This window comes from Pogona vitticeps, chromosome W, assembly GCF_051106095.1.
Source record: "Pogona vitticeps strain Pit_001003342236 chromosome W, PviZW2.1, whole genome shotgun sequence".
In the NCBI taxonomy this organism is placed as follows: domain Eukaryota; kingdom Metazoa; phylum Chordata; class Lepidosauria; order Squamata; family Agamidae; genus Pogona; species Pogona vitticeps.
In genome coordinates this window covers 3,710,822-3,735,311 of record NC_135798.1, presented here as the reverse complement: position 1 = coordinate 3,735,311, position 24,490 = coordinate 3,710,822, and the positions used below count along the sequence as shown (strand labels likewise).

At 49.3% G+C, this 24,490-nt stretch overlaps 1 long non-coding RNA gene across 2 annotated transcripts in view; it reads right to left on the bottom strand.

Annotated features, from left to right (window-relative positions):
* The window catches only part of LOC110071723 (uncharacterized), a 30,830-nt gene extending 9,330 nt beyond the window's left edge, over positions 1-21,500 (bottom strand). For both annotated transcript variants that reach the window (XR_013539521.1, XR_013539522.1), the window contains exons 1-3: positions 21,234-21,500; positions 18,807-18,926; positions 18,121-18,188 (exon numbers count right to left, since the gene is read on the bottom strand). This is a non-coding gene — a long non-coding RNA (uncharacterized LOC110071723). The remainder of the gene's footprint in view (positions 1-18,120; positions 18,189-18,806; positions 18,927-21,233) is intronic.
* Between the last annotated feature and the right edge of the window lie 2,990 nt (positions 21,501-24,490).

Here is a 24,490-nt window from a genome sequence, read left to right as displayed (position 1 = left end):
GGGAAGAGAATATCCCGCGTCTCTCTCTCTCTCTCTCTCTCTCTCTCTCTCTCTATATATATATATATATATATTTGTTGTGTTGTTAGTTCTACGCTCTACGTTCACCATATATATTATATTATATATATATATATATATATATATATATATATATATATATATATATATATATATATATATATACACATATATATATATATATATATATATATATATATATATATATATATATATATATATATATATATATATATATATACAAAACCAAAAGGTTGACGGTGAGGGCAGAGAAACCCCTCCCTTGGCAAAGGAAGCGCCTCTTTTCGCTCCTGAAGGGAAACCACCTCGGGCGAATCCCCTCAGAGAAGGAGGCTCCGAACGGGGAGAGCCTTCCAAGGGAAGGGAAGGGAGAACCACCCCTCCACCCCCGCTCGCCTCAGTATCCCCTCCTGAGGGGGGGAAATAGTGACCGAACCCCCCCTCAGAGGCCCCGCCCCCTTCTCTCCCCCCCCCACCAGAGGACGGCTGGTCCCTGACGCGCCTGCACCCTTTGGGGGCTTTCTCTTCCTTCCCGCCCTTTTTCTCCTCCCCTCCCCCCCTCAAGGCCGGCGGTTGGAGGGAAGCCCGGAAGGAAGGAAGGAAGGAAGGAAGGAAGGAAGGAAGGAAGGAAGGAAGGAAGGAAGGAAGGAAGGAAGGAAGGAAGGAAGGAAGGAAGGAAGGCAGGCGGGGGGGGGCTCTGGAGAGAGAAAAGAGGAGAGGCGGCTCACAATCCCCCCCTCGGAAGTCCCTGTCCCCCCTCCCTCAGCGACGATACCCACCCTGTCTCTCCTTCTTGGCCTCAGGTATGCACAAATTGGGGGGGGTGTGAAGAGGTCGCTGGCCCCTCATGACCCTCTGCCTCCTTCTCTCTCTCTCTGTCTGTCTCCATTCTTGGGGGGGAGAAAGCGGGGGGGAAGAGAGAGGAACCTAGAACTATGAAGGCGGAAGAGGCGCTGCTCTAACAGGACGCGGAAGCCCCCCCGGAGGTCGCCCCCCCTCCTGCCTCCCTCTCCCCCCCACCTCTATGGGGCTCCGAGGATCTTCCCCCCCATCGGGTCTGGGCAGGAGGTGGGAAACGTGGGGGGGGGCGAGGAGGGAGGGAAGAACGGGACGTGGCATAAGCTGTATGTGGGGTGGGGGAAGCAGAGACAGAGGGGGGGGGTCATTTCCAAAAACAGTGGAAAGGAACCCAGATGGCAAATCTGACCCCGAAAACACACCCACACTCACACACACCCTCCCTCCCTTCGGTCAAGGCTGGCCTTTCCCTTCTTCTGGGTCTCCTCCAACAAACGCACAAACAAGGCAGGGCCAAGGAGGGAGGGCAGGGCCTCTCTGGGGCCCCGATCCCAGGCGGTGGGTGGAGAGGATCAGCGTCCGGTGGGGGGGCCCAGGCAGTGTCCAGCCTGGGGGGGGGGAAGGAGTTGAGATCATGACAGGACATATGAGGAACCGGGCGGGCGAGACGTGTCAGGAAAGGCTCTTTGAAACAGAGGGGGGGGGAGTTCTTTCCACCTCCCTCGGGGTCTGCCAGGCTTCAGTCCCTGTGAGAGTCGGTGCGTTTCGGGTGGCGACTCTTTCTGCAACCGGCTTGCACGTTTTGGGGGGAGAAATGACAGAACGAAGGTCTTTCTGGTGAAGAGATACCCTTCCAGGTCACCAGAGTTGTTCGTTCTGCATTCTGACAGGACGATTTCTGTGGTGTCCAACCTTGGCCCTCCAGATGTTCTTGGACTTCAACTCCCAGAAATCCTGGCCAGCAGAGATGGTGGTGAAGGCTTCTGGGAGCTATAGTCTAAGAACATCTGGAGGGCCAAGGTTGGACACCACTGCGTGTAGCTCAAGGGAAGCCGCGGTCATTCATTTCTGAACTTCAGTCGCTGCCTGTTTCTCTCAGCCTTTAGGCCGGATGAAGGAAAGGGAGGTCAACCTCGGGAACGCTGATTTCTCCAACGCCCGTCTGCTCTGTGGCCCTTTTGTGTGGGAGGTGCTGTTTTCTCCTTTTTTAAACCAGCACTTCCACACACACTGTCCATTTGCCTTTTAAAACCCAGAGGACTGTTTTTAACATTTTGGGCAGCCTGAGGCCCTTTGACCAGGAGAAAAGAGGGCTGCGAATGAGAATTCCTAAATCCTGAAGGAAGAAACAGGTATGTTTGCTTAGCCCAGTTGCCTTGGCACAACAAAGAAATCAAAGGCCTAAAGGCTGCCCAGAATGCTTAAAAACAGGAAAATTGCTGAGCTGGAGAAGTTGAGCTGCTTGCCTTCAAAACATGCTGAAGGGACTGATGGGCAGCCGGAGGCTGATGAAGAATTGAACTCAGGTTGTAAACTCAGAAAGTGGGGGAGGGAGTTCTTTCTGCTCAGGCAGAGGTTTCTGCCTCTGAGCCGGGCCATTTTTCCGGGACGTCTGTTGGGAGCCTCAAGGTGGGTGTGGCATCTCTCTTTTGCTCCACCTCTTTCCTCTATTAACCTCTAGCTCAAACTCAATCCCGCCAACATCAGATTCAGCATCCTTGATCCTACGTGACAACTTCCAATCTTCCTGGACTAAGATGGCACAAGAAAAGCTGAGACACCTGGGATTTTCCCCAGAGGCTGTTCTGGTTATGGACATAAACCACACAAAAACTGACCCAAGACAAAGAGCATGGGACACACACACACACACACATACAGAGCGATATTAATCAATGCCCCAACTTCTTAGCAGCAGAGGATAAGTAGGCAGCTGAGCAAGCCACATACCTCTCATGCTTAGAAATCCCACACCACAGGACAGCCTTCTTCCTAGCCAGATGGTGAGTGCTCCCCTCAGCCATGCTTGAAGGCCATTTTAAAAGGACACCCCTTTCAGAACGGGTATGCCGTGTGGCTCGGGGGAGGTTGAGTCAACAGAGCACGTTCTCTCCCAGTGCCCACAGTAGAAGGGCATACGGCAGAAATATATTTCACCCCTAACCGGGAAAATGTTGGGCCCTACAGATACATGGATTGCTGCCTTGTCGTGGTGAAGGGGCTTGAGCAATTCAGAGAAGCTATGGGCTATGCCGTGCAGGGCCACCCAAGAGGGACAGGTCATAGTGGAGAGTTCCGACTAAATGCAATCCACCTGGAGTAGGAACTGGCAATGCCACTCCAGTATCTTTGCCAAGAACGCCCCATGATCAGAAACAAAAGGCTAAAAGATATGACGCTGGAAGATGGGCCCCTCAGGTCGGAAGGCGTCCAACATACTACTGAGGAAGAGCGGAGGACAGGTACAAGTAGCCCCAGAGCTAATGAAGTGGTTGGGCCAAAGCCGAAAGGACGCTCAGCTGTGGACGTGCCTGGAAGTGAAAGGAAAGTCCGATACTGCAAAGAAAAATATTGCATAGGAACCTGGAATGTAAGATCTATGAACCTTGGGAAGCTGGAGGTGGTCAAACAGGAGATGGCAAGAATAAACATTGACATCCTGGGCGTCAGTCAACTAAAATGGACAGGAATGGGTGAATTCAAATCAGATGATTATCATGTCTACTATTGTGAGCACGAATCCCGTAGAAAGAATGGAGTAGCCCTCATAGTCAACAAAAGAGTGGGTAAAGCTGTAATGGGATACAATCTCAAAAATGATAGAATGATGTCAATACGAATCCAAGGCAGACCTTTCAACATCACAATAATCCAAGTTTATGCACCAACCTCCATTGCTGAGGAGACTGAAATTGAACAATTTTTTGAAGATTTACAACACCTTCTAGAACTGACCCCAAAGAAGGATGTTCTTCTCATTCTAGGGGACTGGAATGCCAAAGTAGGGAGTCAAGAGATAAAAGGAACAACAGGGAAGTTTGGCCTTGGAGTTCAAAATGAAGCAGGGCAAAGGCTAATAGAGTTTTGTCAAGAGAACAAGCTGGTCATCATAAACACTCTCTTCCAACAACACAAGAGGCGACTCTACACGTGGAAATCACCAGATGGGCAATATCGAAATCAGATTGATTATATTCTCTGCAGCCAAAGATGGAGAAGCTCTATACAGTCAGCAAAAACAAGACCTGGAGCTGATTGGGGCTCTGATCATCAGCTTCTCATAGCAAAATTCAAGCTTAAACTGAAGAGAGTAGGAAAAACCACCGGGCTACTCAGGTATAATCTAAATCAAATCCCTTATGAATACACAGTGGAAGTGAAGAACAGATTTAAGGAACTCGATTTGGTGGACAGAGTACCTGAAGAACTTTGGACAGAGGCTCGTAACATTGTACAGGAGGCAGCAACAAAAACCATCCCAAAGAAAAGAAAATGCAAGAAAGCAAAGTGGCTGTCCAAGGAAGCCTTACAAATAGCAGAGAGGAGAAGGGAAACAAAATGCAGGGGAGATAGGGAAAGTTACAGAAAATTGAATGCAGACTTCCAAAGAATAGCAAGGAGAGACAAGAGGGCCTTATTAAATGAACAATGCAAAGAAATAGAGGAAAATAACAGAAAAGGAAAAACCAGAGATCTGTTCAGGAAAATTGGAGATATCAGAGGAACCTTTTGTGCAAGGATGGACATGATAAAGGACAAAAACGGAAGGGACCTCACAGAAGCAGAAGACATCAAGAAGAGGTGGCAAGAATACACAGAGGAATTATATCAGAAAGATTTGGATATCCCGGACAACCCAGAGAATGTAGTTGCTGACCTAGAGCCAGACATCCTGGAGAGTGAAGTCAAGTGGGCCTTAGAAAGCCTGGCTAACAACAAGGCCAGTGGAGGTGATGGCATTCCAGCTGAACTATTTAAAATCTTAAAAGATGATGCTGTTAAGGTGCTACATTCAATATGCCAGAAAGTTTGGAAAACTCAACAGTGGTCAGAGGACTGGAAAAGATCAGTCTACATCCCAATACCAAAGAAGGGAAGTGCGAAAGAATGCTCCAACTACCGCACAATTGCACTCATTTCACACGCTAGCAAGGTTATGCTCAAACTCCTCCAAGGTAGGCTTCAGAAATATGTGGACCGAGAACTCCCAGAAGTACAAGCGGGATTCCGAAGGGGCAGAGGAACTCGAGACCAAATTGCTAACATGCGCTGGATTATGGAGAAAGCCAGAGAGTTCCAGAAAAACATCAACTTCTGCTTCATTGATTATGCAAAAGCCTTTGACTGTGTGGACCACAGCAAACTATGGCAAGTCCTTAAAGAAATGGGCGTGCCTGACCACCTTATCCATCTCCTGAGAAACCTATATGTGGGACAGGAAGCAACAGTTAGAACTGGATATGGAACAACTGATTGGTTCAAAATTGGGAAAGGAGTACGACAAGGCTGTATATTGTCTCCCTGCTTATTTAACTTATATGCAGAATACATCATGAGGAAGGCTGGACTGGAGGAATCCCAAGCTGGAATCAAGATTGCCGGAAGAAATATCAACAACCTCCGATATGCAGATGATACCACTCTGATGGCAGAAAGTGAGGAGGAACTAAAGAACCTTGTAATGAGGGTGAAAGAGGAGAGTGCAACATCAAAAAAACTAAGATCATGGCCACTGGCCCCATCACCTCCTGGGAAATAGAAGGGGAAGACATGGAGGCAGTGACAGATTTTGTTTTCCTGGGCTCCATGATCACTGCAGATGGAGACAGCAGCCACGAAATTAAAAGACGCCTTCTTCTTGGGAGGAAAGCAATGACAAACCTTGACAGCATCTTAAAAAGCAGAGACATCACATTGCCAACAAAAGTCCGAATAGTCAAAGCTATGGTTTTTCCTGTAGTGATGTATGGAAGTGAGAGCTGGACCATAAAGAAAGCTGACCGCCGAAGAATTGATGCCTTTGAATTGTGGTGCTGGAGGAGGCTCTTGAGAGTCCCCTGGACTGCAAGGAGAACAAACCTATCAATTCTAAAGGAAATCAACCCTGAGTGCTCCCTGGAAGGACAGATCCTGAAGCTCGGCTCCAGTACTTTGGCCATCTGATGAGAAGAGAGGACTCCCTGGAAAAGACCTTGATGTTGGGAAAGTGTGAAGGCAAGAGGAGAAGGGGACGACCGAGGATGAGATGGCTGGACAGTGTCACCGAAGCAACCAACATGAATCTGACCCAACTCCGGGAGGCAGTGGAAGACAGGAGGGCCTGGCGTGCTCTGGTCCATGGGGTCACGAAGAGTCGGACACGACTAAACGACTAAACGAAACGAAACAGATACAGAAAGGGCCAAGCTGCTGCTTCTGGGATCCAACCCACAAAGCAGTGTGCCAGTTTCTTGGCAGCAGTCTGTAAAACTCATAAAGCCCTTTTAAGTCTTAAGAAGAGATTCTAAGGGTGATGAGCTAATCAACAGTCACATAGTAAGGATTCAGTTTTAATGTAAATGTTCCCAATTTATTGGAGCATGTCCTTTTAAAAATGTGTACCATATCTTTGTATACTTTATTTAGTTTTACTGGGTCTTTGACCGCAATAAATATGATTGTACTTAAGTTTCCAGGAACTTAGAAAGGAATTTCTCAAAGTTGATTAAAGAGGAAACAAATATTTGAATTTAAGGATTGTTTAGCAAAAATGAATAACAAGGGGGGGAAGGATAGTGTTAGAAAGGAAGCGTAAAAGTGGATGAATGCAGCTAGATCACTGGACTCAAGAATGAGTAAAGAGCAGTTAGTGGTCAATGCTGGGAACTGTCAAAAGTCTGCAAAGATTATTATTCAGAGGGAGAAAAGACAGGTGCACAAAAGGGATGGGATGTAGAATTTATAAAATGTTATTACGGGTAGAGAATCATGAGGCATTTCTGGAAACAGGACAGGAAGCAGAGATGGCCAGGGAAATAGGTACTGAGTTAATAGAATCTTAGAACTGCAGAGCTAGAAGGGAAGTGAACTCCCAAACTCTGGCTCCAGAGTTAGATACCTAAACCAATGCACAAGAAAGGGTGGAGGAGAAGGAATTTGATAAACCACATCTGTGAGAATAAAAGCAAAAATTTAAACACTGACATTCAGAAGGTATTTGACCCCAGCTAAATTAAATATTACAAATTCTAAATGCTGCATATTACAGTAGTACCTTGGTTTATGAAATCAATGTGCCCTCCAGGACGTCATGTCATGCGAAAAATATATGAACCGCAATGCGGGTGGCCATAGCGATGGTGGCAGCGCTACAAACCTCCAGGTGCACGGAAACTTCCTTCACAAAGTGAAAGAAACGGGGGAAAAGAAACGTAGACCGAAGCATTATTTTGAACTGATTTCCATTCATAAATCAGAAATTACGTAAACTGAGGCATACATAAACCAAGTTATTACTGTACCTGAAAGGCAGTGTTCTCAGAACTGCTCTATCTGTTCCACGTACAGGGCCAGCTAGGGGTCTCAACGTGTGGACCAGGCTCGTCTATGTGGCACACATTACACACTTCTGAAGCTTATAGGACTAACCTCAGGGAATCAAGGTAGTAGTTTTTGTTCCCAGACAGACTCCCTGATCAGGATCATTGTCTCTTTACAGACACGAGATCATTACATATGTCGCTACCAACAACTTCGGGAAATGTAGCCACGAGGTCCTGGAAGCCAAATTTAGGTGGTTAGGGAGGGAGCTCAGAGCCAGGACCTCAAAGGTAGCGCTCTCGGAAGTGGTACCTGTTCCGCGAGCTCAGGGGTCTGAATGCGTGAATGAGACGGTGGTGTCAAGGAGAGGAGTTCAGATTCATTTGGCACTCATTAATGTTTTGGGACAAGCCGGGCTTGTATAAGAGGGACGGGCTTCACTTGATTGAACATGGAACTGAACTGCTCTCGCGTAACTTTTAAAAGGTGGCAGAGCAGCGTTTAAACTGAATCCCAGGGGAAAGCAGACAGGAGCTGAGAGGCGTTCATTTCGGGACTCCTCATCCTTGTGGAATGAGGATGGGGAGGACAGAATAAAGCAAAGTGATGACAGTGTAGGAATTAGGCCTGGGAGCATGATGGGATGGGATTGTTGGTCCACTGGAAGGAGAAGCAAACAAGCCACCCTTCTTGGGGGACCCCGTACGCAGGTGCTTTTATGCAAATCTCCAAAGCGTCTGAGCAAAGATGAGAGAACTGGTGCATGCTGTTTATATAACTTTTTTATTTACTTAACTTCTATTTGGAGGGTAGATATAAGATTGATAGAATGGCCATAACAGAAACCTGGTGGGATTCGGAGAACCAGTGGGATACCACAATCCAAGACGATAAACTCTAGAGGAGGGACAGGGAGGGGCGTGTGGGAGGTGGGGTTGCCATCTAGGTCAAAGAAGGGGTAGAATCCAACAGGAATGGAGATGGACGGCGGATCTGACTCCATCATAGAATCACTGTGGGTTAAACTGCCAGCCCCAAGGAACAATGTGATAGTGGGTTGGAGGGCTTGCCATCATCCTCCAGATCAAAAACTTGAGGGGAAAATGTTGGGAAAAACTTGAGCAGGAAAATTTGATAAGTGGATAGAAATCAGGGAGGTGTCCCAAAGGCACAAGATCGTAAACATTGGGAACTTCAATTATCCTCACATCGACTGGGCCAAGGTATGCTCGGGTCAAGAAAGAGAGACCGGGTTTCTTGACATGCTAAATGACTACATCTTGGAGCAGATCGCTGTAGAACCTTTTCCCCCAAGATGGCGCCAGAGGTGGGCAGCTAGCGCTTCTCTCCGCCGCAACGGCTTGCCTCTTGGATTTTCCTCACTATTTTGTTTTTTCTTTCCTTTTTCTCCCCTTTCCTTCTCCCCCCCCCCATTCTTTTCTTGGTCCTCCTCCTCCTCGCCTCCCTGATGACTGACTGAGCACGGGGTTGTGGGGCTGGAGCCAGAGCTCTAACGCGGGGCCGGAGCTGGGGCTCGATTGGAGCCTTCCGGCTTGTCAGCAGAGCTCGGAGGCTCGGAAGCCCTCGCCAGCCCGCAGGAGGTGGCGTTTGAGCGCTGCGGGGGAATGGGCTCTCCGACCCAGGCTGACATCGGCGGCTGCCTTGGAGGGGAGAAGACCTGGAGCCTCATGACTCGGCGCCCGCCTCTTCCTGACGAGCTCTGTCTTGACTGCATGGCTGAGGCTGGAGCCAGGACTGCTGGGTTTCCTGTAGCTAAAGGAGGTGGCTGTGTTGCCCAGGAGCTCCGTGTGCCTCGTGTTGCTGTGGTGGAGAGGTGGACCATCCCAGGCACCGGTGGTGAGACGGCGGGGGGAAGACCCTGGGCGGCTGTGGGGAGGAGAGAGCCGACCTGCCAGGCGGCCGCCATGTTGGTCTTCCTGACAGCAGCCTCCTTTCCTGGATCGGACTGTTCACTCTGCCCTTCCCGGTCTGGTCACAAAGAACCCTTACCTCCCTTTCGAGGAAGGGAAAAGGGAAAGCCAGGGACTGAGAACTTGTTTGCCTGGACTTTATTGCTCTTGACGCTGCCCACGCTCATCACTGTAATGGAACTCGTAACATCCTCACTCCGACATTTCCCTTGCCATTAACATCTATATTAACAACCTCTGAAATAATAAAAACACTAAGACCGGTAAAACCTAAAGGGACAAAGCTGCGAGGCGGAGGAGGACAGACTTATTTATTATTATTATTTATTTAATTTATATGCCGCCCACACTACCCAAAGGTCTCTGGACTAGATGAGGCGGTAACTTCTTGGGTACTTTTTAAAAAACTTAATACTATTTTTTGTATTCGGAGACAATGGTAAAATGGGCACGGGATTTCGGTTATAACACTGACATTGATCACTGGACGATGATGTGGAAAGACTGTTATAAAATGATTAAGCCAGTAAATCTAAGAGAAAATACCCTCAAAATGTTTTACAGATGGCATTATACTCCTATAAAATTGGCAAAAATGTCAGAAGGTAGCAGCAATATCTGTTGGAAATGTAAAAAAAAGGTGGGGACTTATTATCATATGTGGTGGTCATGTGAAAAAGCTAGGGGCTATTGGTTACAGTTGTGGGAAATGATAAAAGAAATTATTCAAAAGAAATTAAACCTTAAACCTGAAATAGCATTATTAAACATTGTGCCAGAAACTACTGACAAGAAAATTAAATATTGTTTGATGCATATATTGATAGCAGCTAGGTTACTCTGGGCCCAAAAATGGAAAAGTGAAGATGTACCTACAATGGAGGAGCTCCTGAAGAAGATGCTGGACATTATAGAACTGGACACACTATCAGAAGCGCTACCAGATCAACCAAGAGACCATGAAAAACAAAGTTGGAACTTAATACATGCTTGGGCCCAAGGTCGAACTTGAAGATAGGGCAAAATGATTGATGGGCTTTGTTTTCTTATTTAGTTTTTTCTTCTTCAATGCTCTCTGGAGTTTTGGGAAAGTGGGAAAGTAATGAGGTCTGGATCCCTGTCCTCAAAGGGGGGGAGGGTTTGGGGTGTTTGTAATGTATGTTAGATATGTGTTTGTAGTTTAAAAAATAATTAAAAATGCAATTTAAAAAATACTATTTTTTCTATTCGGGATTTTTAATTATCACACTGTATAATTTTGAACCATATTGTATTTGTCTTTGCACTTTGTTAAATTGTGGTATTATTTAGGATTCTGCTTTTCTATTTTATTTATTTTTTTCTTTTTCTTTTTATCTGGCATGGAGTGGGAGGCTTGCTTGCCCAGTGAGGGCCCTTTTAACATCCCTGTGGTCATGGGCAGAGGGAGATATGGTGTTGGCACAGTCCCTACTTGTGTCAGAAGAACAATGAACAGATGCTTGAAGGCTGTTCATTGTTCTGAGACTGTGACCAACCCCCAGTATCGAGGTAGCCAGTCCAGCCAACCTTCCACTCTAAATCTGGTACTGTTGAATGCCAGGTCTGTATCCAACAAAACCCAGGTGATCCACGACTTTATCCTGGAGGAGGATGCAGACCTGGCATACATAACCGAGACGTGGATTGGCGGGGAGGGGGTCCTCCCCTGGCTCTCATCTCTCTACCCGGTTATGCCGTCCAGCACCAGGGTAGACTGGAGGGGCGGAGGGGAGTAGCCATTGTTTATAAATCCAGCTTACAGGTTACTAGGTGCTCCTCAGTGGTAAAGCCGGGTCTAGAGGCACTCCACGTGTCAGCTGGGGCCAGGGATGGTATTGGGATTTTGCTGGGCTACCGCGCTCTCTGCAACCCAGCCACTTCCCTTCCTGCATGCAGGGGCAGAGGCCTCTGGGCCAGCTCTTGAGTTCTTGGAAACCATGGCTTCCTTGAACATGTTCCAACATGTCAAGGGCCCCACCCACGTGGGTGGCCATACGCTGGACCTGTTTTTTTCCACCAATTGGAGCGAGTGTGGTCTGATGGTGACTGACCTCGTGTTGGTCCCCTTGCCATGGTCAGATCACCATCTGGTAAAATGTAACTTCACAGTGGCTCTCCCCCATTGCAGGAAGCAGGGACCTATTGTCATGGTCCGTCCTCGAAGGCTCCTGGATCCGGTTGGATTCCAGGATGTCATGAGAGGTGTTATGCCTGACCTGGCAAGCGCTCCTGTCAGGGCCATAGACACGATCGCACCCAAATGCCCTCTCCGGCGCAGAACCCACCCGGCGCCCTGGTTCAACCAGGAGCTTCGAGTGATTAAGCGAATAAGGAGAAGGCTAGAGCGTAGATGGAGGAAGAACCCGATGGACCATAACTGGATAGCTGTTAAGGTCGCAACTAACCTTTACCTGAATAAGGTAAAGGCTGCATGTCAATCATTCTTCGCTAAGCGGATAAGCGAAGTGTCCAACCAGCAGGCGGAGTTATTCCGTATAGTGCGCAACCTATCCGGAACGGGTCCAGGTTATAGGCCTCCCCCTAGTTTCTCACCTGACCAGTTTGCAGGCTTTTTAAAATCTAAAGTGGAGGCCATCCGCCGGGAGCTCTCTCCTTTTTTAAATACAGTGAGTCGAGCAGAGATGTCCAGCGCTCCGTCTTGCCCGGTAACTTTTAACACCTTTCAGCCTGTCACGCCTGATTCTGTAGCCAAGGTGCTTGACCTCTGTCGAGCCACCACCTCCTCCTTGGACCCTTGCCTGGCCTGGCTAATCAAAGCAACCAGGCCGATAACAACAGAATGGGCCACTGCAATAATAAATGGGTCTTTCCTTGAGGGCAGGTTTCCATCTGCCCTCAAGGAGACACTCATTAGGCCCATAAGAAAGAAACTGAACTTAGCAGTGGACGAAATTGGCAATTACAGGCCCATCGCCAATGTTTCTTTCATGAGCAAAGTGGTCGAGAGGGTGGTGGCAGACCAACTTCAGGCTCTCTTGGAGGAAACAGATACCCCGGACCCATTTCAGTCAGGCTTCAGGCCACGCCACGGTACAGAAACTGCATTGGTTGCCCTGTACGATGACCTGTTGAGGGAGGCCAACAGTGGCAAAATGTCTCTGCTGGTCCTCCTCGACATCTCGGTGGCCTTTGATATCGTCGACCACGATATCCTCCTGGGGAGGCTCTCCAAGTTGGGAATTGGTGGCTCGGCACTTGCCTGGCTCCGTTCCTTCTTGGAGGACCAGCCCCAGAGAGCACAGCTTGGGGAGAGTGTTTCAGCCCCGTGGAGTTCCAATTGCGGGGTTCCACAGGGGTTGATTATTTCCCCAATGCTGTTTAACATCTACATGAGGCCGCTGGGTGGGGTCATCAGGGGGTGTGGAGCATTGTGTCATCAGTATGCAGATGACACCCAGCTCTACATCTCCTTTTCACCAACTGCAGGTGATGCTGTCCTGTCCCTTCAGTGCTGCCTGGGGACCGTACTGCAATGGATACAGGAAAATGGGCTGAGGCTGAACCCGGACAAGATGGAAGTTCTGAGGGTGGGGGCCCCCACAGCTGGTGGCCTGGGCGACTCTCTCTCTCTCGTTTGGGGGGGTGGCCCTGTCTGCAAAGAGCGGGGTCCGCAGCTTGGGTGTGCATTTGGACCCGGCGCTTACCATGGAAACACAGGTGGCATCGGTAGTCCATACTGCCTTTTCCCACCTTTGGTGGATAGCCCGGCTGCGGCCCTACCTTGACACGGGGGCGCTCATTACCTTGGTGCATGTGCTCGTAATGTCAAAATTAGACCACTGTAATGCACTCTACGTGGGGCTGCCTTTGAGGTTGATGCGAAAACTTCAAGTGGTGCAGAATGCAGCAGCCAGACTCCTTACTGGAGTGAGAAAACACCAGCACATTTCTCCTATTCTGGCCATGCTGCACTGGCTGCCCATCCGTTTCCACGTTGACTTCAAAGTCCTAACCCTTACCTATAAAGCCCTAAACGGTTTGGGACCTCAATACTTGGCGGAACGCGTGCTCCCACCAAGATCTACCCGGATCACCCACGCGAGCCAGGAGGTGAGGTCGAGGAGCCTGATACCGAGGGAGGCACGGAAGGAAAAGACACGAAACCGGGCCTTCTCGGCTGTGGCTCCTCGCCTCTGGAACAACCTTCCTCCGGAGATTTGTGAGGCCCCTATGCTGGGTATATTTAAAACCCAACTAAAAACATGGATGTACATCCAGGCCTTCCCTCCTGCCAGCACTTAATTCTTTCTCCTTTTGCTATCTATCATTTATTATATTTTGCACCGTTTTTATTATGGATATGTCAATGGCTTTGTATTATTTAATGAATATATGTTTGTTGGTAGCCTCCCAGAGTGGTAGAATATACCAGATGGGCGGGATATAAATCAAACAAACAAACAAACAAACAAATTTCTCATGGATCCCAACGGAGGACAGGTGACTCAGGACCTGGTTAGGGACAGGAATGTTACTGAGTTGCTAGGGAATAGTGACCATGCTGTCTCCACCACGGTGAAGGAGACAGGGAAATTTTGTTGGGCACAAATCTAACAACCAGGCAACTCCGTGCACGGAACAAGGTAAGAAGAGTGGACTGTTAAGTACTGCCTTGGTGGCTGGGATCGGGACTGATTGACAGAGTGTGTTAGATGTGTCTTGGACACAAAGTGAGTGTGGAGTCTTGATCCACGATTCCATTGTATCCGCGAGGAGCGTCCAGCCAGCAAAAAGAGGAAATGGGCCAAAAGAGAAAAGGGGAAACGCCATCCCCCCCACGTAGGATGTGAAGGGAAGAGAGAAGGAAGGAGACCAGAAATAAGAAGGACCAGGAGCAGAGAGTTAGAGAGAAGTGGAGGCCGGTACGGTGGAGGTGAAGAGAGTAAGGTATTGCTAGAAGGGTGGGAAGGTTTCTGGATGGAGAAAGCATGGATTTATATCTGGGAGAGGATGATTATATAAAGAGAAGAGGTAGAAAGGTGAAGGAATGATCACTCAGCCAGAAAACTTTTCTACTGTGGCAAATGGGAGAGTACAGGATGGAAGGGGAGCGTGGATGCAAATAGCAAAGGAAAAAAGAAAATGTAGAACGGAAGAACCATCACCCACACGGGGCTATGGAATCGCCTCCCCAGAGGAGACGACTGGAGGGGGAGATTGGTGGACTGAGGAGGCCCTGCCCCTCTTGCATCTCCTGGTGTCCACCTCAAGGGAAGCCCCACCTAAAGAGAATTACTGTATTCTTAGAGACATAGAGTTGGAAGAGAACACGGAGGCCATCCAGTCTGACCCCCTGCCATGCAGGAACATCCATCAAATTACTCCCGACAGATGACCATCCAGCCTCTGCTTAAAAACCTCCAAAGAAGGAGACTCCACCACCCTTCGAGGCAGCCTCTTCCACGGCCAGACAGCTCTGATTGTCAGGGAGTTCTTCCTAATATTCAGATGGAATATTTTTTCCTGTAGTTTGAAACCATTGCTCCGCGTCCTAGTCTCTGGAGCCCTGGAAAATAAACCTGTCTCCTCTTCAACATGACACCCTTTCAAATATTTAAACACAGCTATCATTTCCTCTCTCAACCTTCTTTTTGTAAGGCTAAGCATTCCCGGCTTCCTAAACTGCTCGTCGTACGACATGGCTTCCAGACCTTTATCCATTTTGGTCGCCCTCCTCTGGACACGTTCCAGGTTGTCAACATCCTTTTGGAATTGAGGTGCCCAGAACTGGACACAAGACTCCAGGTGAGGTCTGACCAAAGCAGAATAGAGTGGTACTATCACTTCCCTTGATCTAGTCAATATACACCTATGTATGCAACGAAGAATCGCATCGGCTTTCTTGGCAGCCGCATCACAATGCTGACTCATGTTCGGCTTGCGCTTTACCAAGACTCCTGGATCCTTTTCACGGGTCCTGTTTTTCTAGCCAGGTGTCTTCCATCCTAGATCCTAGATCTGTGCAGATCATTTTTTCTGCCTTGCTGTAGGACCTTACATTTCTCCCTGTCGAAATTCATTTTGTTAGTTTTGGCCCACGACTCTGATCTGTCAAGGTCATTCTGAATTTTAATCCTGTCCTCTGGGGAATTAGCAACCCCTGCCAATTTGGTATCATCTGCAAATTTAATCGGCATACTCTCTATTCCTTCATCCAAGGAATTGCTAAATATGTTGAATAACACGGGACCCAGAACAGAAACCTGTGGCACCCCACAAGTCACCTCTTTCAGTCCACCAATTACAAATCCACCTAACAGTAGCACTGTCCGTCCCACACTGTACCAGCTTCTTTGCAAGAATATTGTGAGGAACCTTGTCGAAGGCCTTACTGAAATCAAGATATGCTAGGACGTCACTTCCACTCGGGAGGGATGAGCAGCTAAGAAATAAACCTCACCGGTATGTAAAACTACGTTTAAAATGCATTTCTTCCTTTTGAAGATGGAGTTTTTCTTCATAAACCTTTGGAGCGAAAAATAAGGAGTGTGTACATGTCGCTAAATTCTTTTAAGACTGTGTTGGTTTAGAGTTGATCACTACTTTTGTTTTTGAGTCTGGTAAGCTTTTAGGGCTATGCTTCTTATGAGACAATTTCCTACAATAACGCTCATTTTGAAACAATTTTTCTATGCAAAAGAATTTTGTCCTTTTACTTCACCAATAAAATTAGTGACTGGAATAGAAAATTTCCCAGTAAACTTGAAGGGATTTGTTGATTTGTTTAAGGATAAAAAATTGCCAGATTGAAGGGCTGGATGATTAAAATGAGCTCAAAGGATCAGATTATAGCTAAACTTGAAACTAATAAACTGTCATGGTACAATTATATCCAATTAGGCAGATGGACTAAAGAATGGTTGAGGATTATTGGCAAATGTAGAGAATGTACTAAGTATGAACAATTTCTATCATCACATGAAGACATGGAGAAGGATGGTTTGAGGAAGGCAGTACTAAGTAAAATTGATAACCTAATTTTGGATCAGGAGGAGAAAGAGAATGAAATAGAAGGATTGATATCAATTTGGGAACATAATTTAAAGACAGAAATCAGAATAGAAGATTGGAAAAAAAATCTGGAAGACGAGAGTTTTAAGATTAATGTCTGTAAAAATAAAGGAGATTTTTTAAAAAATTAGTTTAAGGTGGTACATTACTCCAGTGAAATTGAACAGAAAAAATTCAGAATATTCTAAGGCCTGTTGGAAATGTGATGAAGAAATTGGCACATATTATCATATGTGGTTGGGAGTGTAAATAGATTGAGAAATTTTGAAAATTGATTTTTAAGGAAATATATGATATATTTGGAAAAGAGATTGACCTTAACTCAAAAATTGTTTAGTTGTTAATTTTTGATAAATTAGAGCTTGATTATTACTCAAAGGAATTGATTTATAATTTTATGACAAGTGCTAAATTATTAATAGCTAGACACGGGAAAGACAAACATGATATCAAAGTAGAAGATTGGTATAATGAAGTAGGGACATTTCGTTAAATGACAAATTGACTACTGAAATTAAGGTGAAAAGAGGGGAAATAAGTTTGAATATTTTTAATGCTATTTGGGGTAGATTTCTTGAATGTGAATTAGTGAAAGGAAAGTAATAAAAGAATTACTCCAAAAGGTCCCGTGGGCATGGGGGTGCACTGGGTTTTAGATTGTTGGTAAGTATTTTGTATTTTTGCATTTGATTTGGAAAATAAATATTTTTTTAAAAAAAAAATGAACTCAAGATATCCTACATCCACAGCATTCCCTTCATCCACCAGCCCTGTAACTCTATTAAAAAAGGAGATTGAATTAGTCTGGCATGACTTGTTTTTTGAAAAACCCGTGTTGACTTCTAGTAATGACAGCATTGCTTTCTAAGTAAATGCAAACTGTCTGCTTAATGATCAATTCTAGACTCTTTCCAGGAATTGATGTCAGACTGACAGGGCAATAGTCCTTTGGGTCTTTTTTTTTCTTGCACTTTTTTTTTACACTTAGCTGAGTTGAAAGCTCTTTAGTCAACCTTTCTGGCTTCTTTAGAGACTCTCTGTGTGTGGACCCATCCGGGGAGCCACAGGGCATCCAGGCAGGGACCCAGCTGGGCAATTCGTCTGAGAGGGAAGTGAGCAGATCGGACCGCCGGCACCACCTGGTTCAACATTGACAGCGTTGGGTCCAGAAGGACGCCTAGCGAGTGTTGGGAACCCTGCAAATCACAGACCTCAGGGGCACCCAGTTGGAAGACCCCCCCCCATCCTGAATGGGGGCTGAACCCCCATTCAGCCTCCGTCTACCGTCCCTTTTATCCTCCCATCGAAGGAGAAGGTGGGGACAGAACTGAGGTTCCCTGTTGATCGACTATCCTAAGAGTTTTAAGCAAAAGTTGACGGCGCAAAGCAAAATCCCCCCACTCTGCCTTGTCTGTTCAGGGAGAAGAAGGAGGGAGCCTTGAAGGGAAACCCCCCCCACACACACACACACCCCAAATCAGGACGACCAAGGCTTGCCTCTTGTCAAGAGGACCTGCCCTTGGTGAGCATGGGGTTGGGGTGAGCAGGACTGAGATTTTATTTTAAATAATACACCTAAAAAAGATAAAAAGAAAACCGTACCCCCAAAATCACCGCTGGGCACATGTTCAAAGAAGAACTGTGGTGTCATGGATGGAGTACCAGACGGGAAACCAGGAGACCTGGATTCAAATCCCTGCTGGGTCAGGGAAACTGAGACACTAGAGAGTGTGCGTGGGGCAGGGCTACTTCAGCCTCCTCTTGAAATCTCACTGACCTTGCAAACGATGGAGGGATCTGGAATGTGGTTCTTTGTTTTTGGTTTTTGTTCAGTCTCGCCCCTTCCTAGGAGAAAAGAAAAACAGAAAAGATCATCCGGGAGGCTTTACGGATAAAGTAAATCAAAAACATTTCATTACGGGATGTGCCTTCCTCATGTTTCTATTGGAAAGAAAGAAAGAAAGAAAGAAAGAAAGAAAGAAAGAAAGAAAGAAAGAAAGGAGGGAGGAAGGGAGGAAGGGAGGAAGGGAGGAAGGAAGGAAGGAAGGAAGGAAGGAAGGAAGGAAGGAAGGAAGGAAGGAAGGAAGGAAGAAAGAAAGAAAGGAGGGAGGGAGGGAGGGAGGGAGGAAGGAAGGAAGATCTCATGCCGGGCTCCGAGATAAAACCTCCACCAACCCAGGGAGGAAGGGGGGCAACAGGCGGGAACCAGAGAGCAACAGGAACCATGCTTCCCGCGGACACCTGCGATGAAAGCACCAGCATACAAGATGGTATTTCTCCCACTATTTATTTGAAATATTTTACCCCACCTTTCTCCTTAGAAAAAGGTCACAATGCAGCTAATGTAAATCTTTAAAACACAAGATTTGAACGTTCTTGAAAACAGCAAGTCTACAAACCTTAAAGAGAATCAAACCAAAGCTACACTAAAAATGGTAAACAAAATCAACATCTAGAAATCACCAGAGCCCGTGTGATGTGGTGGACCTCTGTTCTCAGGGGACCAGTTGTTACTTCTTGTCACCTCACGGGGTTGAGAACGGCGGCCACTGAGGGTGGGGGTGGTCTTGGTGTCAGTTGCCCCTGCAGTAAACGAAAGCGTTTTGTGGTCACTTGGCCTGGAACGGACCCTTCAGAGCCATTCACTCCACAAAAGACCCGCCAGGAGAAAGAGACGCCCCAGAAGGAGAGGCTGGGCTGCCTTTTCTGGTCCTTCCTTCCTCCTGCCCTCCGTGTGGAAGGACCAGAGCCTCTTGCGGCCTCTTTCCAAAGCCCCTTTTCTGCTCCACCCCACGGAGAGCCAGGAACTGGAGGCAGGAGGGCGAATCCCCTGGGAGGAGGAGTGAGGGGGCAGGTCTTTTGCAGAGCCGACGGCCCTCGATAGCGCCTTCAGGAACCAAATTCCTGAAGCGTTTTTGGGGGGGGGGAGAACAACTTCGAAGAAAAGACCATTCCTGGGGAGATGGATCTCCCTTTCAGCCTCCGCTCCAGAAAGATCCCTCTCTCTCTCTCTCTCTCTCTCTCTGTGTGTGTGTGTGTGTGTGCGCGCGCGCGCAAAAGAGCAAGAGGTCCGACAGACGTTTTTCTCCCCTTCCTCCCTTTCACTCAGCCAACCCCCTTTTCCCTCATGTTGCCAGGGATGGGGCCTCCTCCCTCCTGCCCCCCCCAGCACCGCCCCCCATTTTCCTCCCCAGCCCCACCTAGGACTTTAAGGGAGGGAGGGAGGGGGGCATCCCACGTCATGAGAGGGAGGCACGCGGGGGGGGGCGAAGAGATGGGAGGCAAGTTACTTTCTCCCACGTTCCTCTCTCCCCACCCACCAGGGCGGTTGCTGGCAGGATTCAGGGGGGAAGGGGAGGGTCTCCTCGCAGGGAAGGAAACTCCACCCACCCAGTGGATGATGAAGCCCTCCTCTGGCTAGATAGGCGGGATATTAAATAAATAAATAAATAAATAAATAAATAAATACTAGGGCCTTGCAGCGGTGGGTGGGGTCTCCCTACCCATGGGGGGGGTCCCAGATCTGGACCCCAGAGATCCCCTCTTCCTCCCCCTTTGAATCCCCCTCCCCCTCGAGGAGACCCAGAAGGAAAACGGCCTTGCAACCACAGGAGGAAACCTCGGCCATGTCCGGAGATGCCGCCCCCCTCTCCCCTCCCAGAGAGTCAACCCGTAAAAGATCTACTCACTCATGCAAATGTTGCCATCAGAACAATCCCAAGCAACACGCAAAAGGAAACTAGTCTAGCACAGCGAGCGCAGTACAACAACCGCAACCACTGTAAGAGACTGAGTGTGCCTGCGATTGACAACCACCGCCGCCAAAGGGCAGCGAAAGCTCCCCGACTCCCTCCAGAGGAGAGCAGAAAGCAAGGCGACTCACTCACTGCCCACCCTCGCCCTTTGAGAAGAGGGAGCCGACTTCGTCTCTGCAAGCACGCTGGGGGAAATCCAGAGGAATAAAACAAGGCAAAAGGAGACAAAACGAAAACAGACAAAACCATGGGGCACCGTAGAGACTGTTCTGAGGAGCCCCCTTCAAACACCCGAGACTTGGGGGGGAATCCAGAGGACACTCAGGATAGCAGGCCAGGCATGGGGGGGGAAGGAGGGGAGCCCCATCGCCCCCAGCTGACCCCCCTCTTCACCCCCAAAGCCCCATTTCTGGGACCCCCCCCCTCGTGTCCTCCCTTTGCAGACCCCCCCTCTCCTCCCCACTGCATCCCGCTTCCGATCTGGGGGGGGGGGGTGAAGTTTGGGGGAGGGGGTTCCTGGAGGAAGGAGACATTGGAGGGAAGAGAAACAGCAAGGGGGACCGATCCCCACCTTTCCCCATATCCGCCACCCCCTCCCAAAAGAGGCTGCCTGCAGGATCTGGGGAAAGACGGGGGTCGAGGAGGACCCCCCCCCGACCCGCACAGCGAGAAGGGCCCGGGTGTCTCGCTCGGGGGGGGGGGGGACACGGTGGGATCGAGGCCCCTCCCAGACTTCCCATTCGGCCCCCCCTCCCAATGTAGCCCCGCCTCCATACGAGGAGGAAGAGGAAGAGGAGGAGGAGGAGGAGGAGGGCAGGGAGAGAAACAAAGGGACCCCCCTCCCCTAACCCTCCCCTCCCCCTCAAGGCCTTTCGTGCTTCGCAGACCGAGCGGATTGTGGGGGGTCTCCGGGGTTGGCAGGGGGGGGAGAAGAGGCTACTTCTGAACCCCCCCCCAAAAAAAAAACAGCGGTCCTGCATTTCCCCCCCCCCCGACCGAAGATGGCTCCCCTCCTTCCCGGTCCTCTGGCGGGAAACTCGCGAGGAATCCCCTCCCCTCCCCCCTTGCAAAGCGGCCTCTTCTTCCCCCCCCCCGGATCCTAGAGGGTGGGGGGGCAGAGAGCGGGGCTCCCCACCTCCGGTTCCCCTTCGACGCCGCTCCTCTTCTTCTTCTTCCTCTTCCTGTTTTTCCCCTGAATGGAAAGGGGGGGGCGATGGGGGGAGGGGAGGGGGAGGACGAAGTGGGTGGGGGGAGGGGGGCGGAGCAGAAGGGGCGGAGCCTGAAACGGGGGGGGGCAGAAAAGATATTTTTCTGTCTCTCTTGAGAGAGGAATTTTTTAAAAAAATCAACGGCCGCTAAAACTCGCCCAACCGCCTTCCTGAGGGGAAGACCTTATGGCCGCCTTCTCCACTGCGCACGCGCCACAGACCCCCTCCCTCACTGGCTAAACCACGCCCCCCGTGGGGAAGAAGAGCGCATGCGCAGGAGTAAGAGCCGAGCCGCCAGTGAGAGGATCTCGCGCGTGCGCAGACCGAGCCCTGGGTGGGGCTTGGAGGGCAGCCTGTCAGCCACTCGACGGGGAAGAAAGGGGGTGAGGGGGAAACGGGTTTTTTTGCCCAGCCAGCCCTCCAGGCTTCTGCCTTCCAGAGGGAGGGGCTTCTGCTCGGAGACAGGTGACGCGAAAGGAGCAGGAGGAGGAGCGAGCTCTCATTGGGCCTCCATTGTACTCTGGGCGGAGCCAGACTCTCTCCCCTGACCGTCGCTGGGTTGCCGGGCAACCCCCTTCATGGACGGCATAATAACGCAGGGGGACGCGGAATTGCTTGAGCCCAGCAACGGGTGACACGCAGGAGGACCGCGTTCTCATTGGGTCCCCATTGTTCTTCCCTGGGCGGAGCCAGAGGCTGCAGACGGACTCGGAGTGGGGCGGGGGAGGGGCTGTGGCGCCTGCGCAGTGGAGAAGGCGGCCAGAACGTCTCGCCTCAGGAAGGCGGTTGGGCGAGTTTTAGTAACCGCTCATTTTTGAAAAATTCCTCCCTCAGGGGAGAGAGAGAGAAAGAGAAAGAAAGAGGGGGGGGGTGCGCTGTTGTTCTCCGTGGGGTTCAGGGGTTCACTCCTGCCCGCCTCTTACCTGTGTGTCCTCCTGTCCACACCCTGCCCTTCTAAAGGCTTCCGTGACAGGCAGAAGTTCAACAGGGCGGGGCTTTTCCTCCGGTCCCAACCGTCTCCTCTTTCCCCACACATTTGAATGGGGCAAGAGAACAAATCCCTCTCCCCCAGGGACGAGGCTGAGCGGGAGAGTTGTGGTACGAAGGAGACGTGGGCCAGCCCTGGGCTTTGGGGGGGGCATTGACATCTAGGAGTTTGGGGGGGGAAAGCCCCCCCCAGAAAGGAGGCCAGGAGTGGAGAGGGAACTCACTGCGGAGAAGGACCACTGACTCCACTCAAACTGGACCGGGTTTCTGGGCGGTTTCTTTCCCAATCATTCAAGCTCAACTCAGAACCCACCCAACCTCTCCCCTTTTTCTGAGGAAAAAACAACAACCTTGTTTTTAATAGGGCCCCAAACTTGTTTCCAAGGACTCAGACTTTGGATTCAAGGACTTTGACTCAAACATGGGACTTGGACGACTCCTTCTAGAAGACCAATCCACCCATAAAAAGGGGGTCCCTTTCCCCCCATCTCTGCAAAGAGACCAGGAATTATGGCAAGGGGTCATCAGTGGGGCAGAAGACAAGGTGGTGGAGTTGGGGGCAACGAAAGGAGCAGGAGGGGAGAAAAAACAGGTGACCTTTAGCCACTCAATTCTTTTTTTTCCAGTTCTTTGGGAAAGAGAAGAAAGAGGAGCAGAAAGGCATGGCAAGCATTTGCAAATTAACAGATTCTGGTGCTTTCTAGGAAAATATTCTGCTCCATTCAAAATGGTGCCACTCATGCCAAGCTCAGGCCATGAGAGTAAAGGACACGGGCACTTCTTGGTGAGTGATGCCCAGCGTTGTATAATCCTCCATTTCAGCCATATGGTCCTCCTCGACATCTCAGCGGCCTTCGATACCGTTGACCACGGTATCCTCCTGGGGAGGCTCGCTGAGTTGGGTATCGGTGGCTTGGCTCTGGCCTGCTTCCGTTCCTTCTTGGAGGACCGCCCCCAGAGAGTGCAGCTTGGGGAGAGTATTTTGGCCCCGTGGAATCTCAGTTGTGGGGTTCCACAGGGGTCGATCATCTCCCCAATGCTGTTTAACATCTATATGAGGCCGCTGGGTGGGGTCATCAGGGGGTGTGGAGTATCATGTCATCAATATGCTGATGACACCCAGCTCTATATTTCCTTTTCACCAACTGCAGGTGATGCCGTCCTGTCCCTCCAGCGCTGCCTGGGGGCCGTACAGCAATGGATGCAGAACGGGCTGAGGCTGAACCCGGACAAGACGGAAGTTCTGAGGGTGGGTGGCCCTGTGGATGGTGGCTTGGGAAACTCCCTCATGTTTGGGGGGGGTGGCCCTGGCCATGAAGAGTGGGATCCGCAGCCTGGGGGTACACCTGGACCCGATGCTCACCATGGAAACGCAGGTGGCATCGGTAGTCCACACCGCCTTTTTCCACTTTTGGCGGATTGCCCGGCTGCGACCTTACCTAGACATGGGGGCGCTCACTACCTTAGTACATGCGCTCGTAATTTCTAGATTAGACTACTGTGACGCGCTCTACGTGGGGCTTCCTTTGAAGCTGATGCGGAAACTTCAAGTGGTGCAGAGTGCGGCGGCCAGACTCCTTACTGGAGTGAAAAAACACCAACATATCTCTCCTACTCTGGCCATGCTGCACTGGCTGCCCATCCGTTTCCGCATCGACTTCAAAGTGTTAATGCTTACTTATAAAGCCCTAAACGGTTTGGGACCTCGATACTTGGCGGAACGCTTACTCCCAACTAGTTCTACCTGTGTCGCTCGTGTGAGCCAGGAGGTGAGGCTGAGGAGCTTGATGCCGAGGGAGGCCCGGAAGGGAAGAACTAGAAACCGGGTCTTCTCGGCAGTGGCTCCTCGTCTCTGGAATAACCTGCCTCCGGAGATTCGCGCTGCACCCTCGCTGGGTACTTTAAAAAACCAATTAAAAATGTGGATGTTTAGGCAGGCCTTCCCTGCCAGTTAATTCCTGTCCTCTTTCCTTTTTTCTCTCTTTATTTGATTTATTTTGTATTTTTCCCATCTTGCTGAATCATTTAATTAATTAATTGTTATAATTTTTTTCAAAACTTACTATGCTTTATGTTGTAAGCCACCTAGAGTGGTCGAAATGACTAGATAGGCGGGGTATAAATACAATAAATAAATAAATATCGAATTAGGAGACAAATTGGAATCTGCGTCACATCCTGCGTCACATTAGTCACA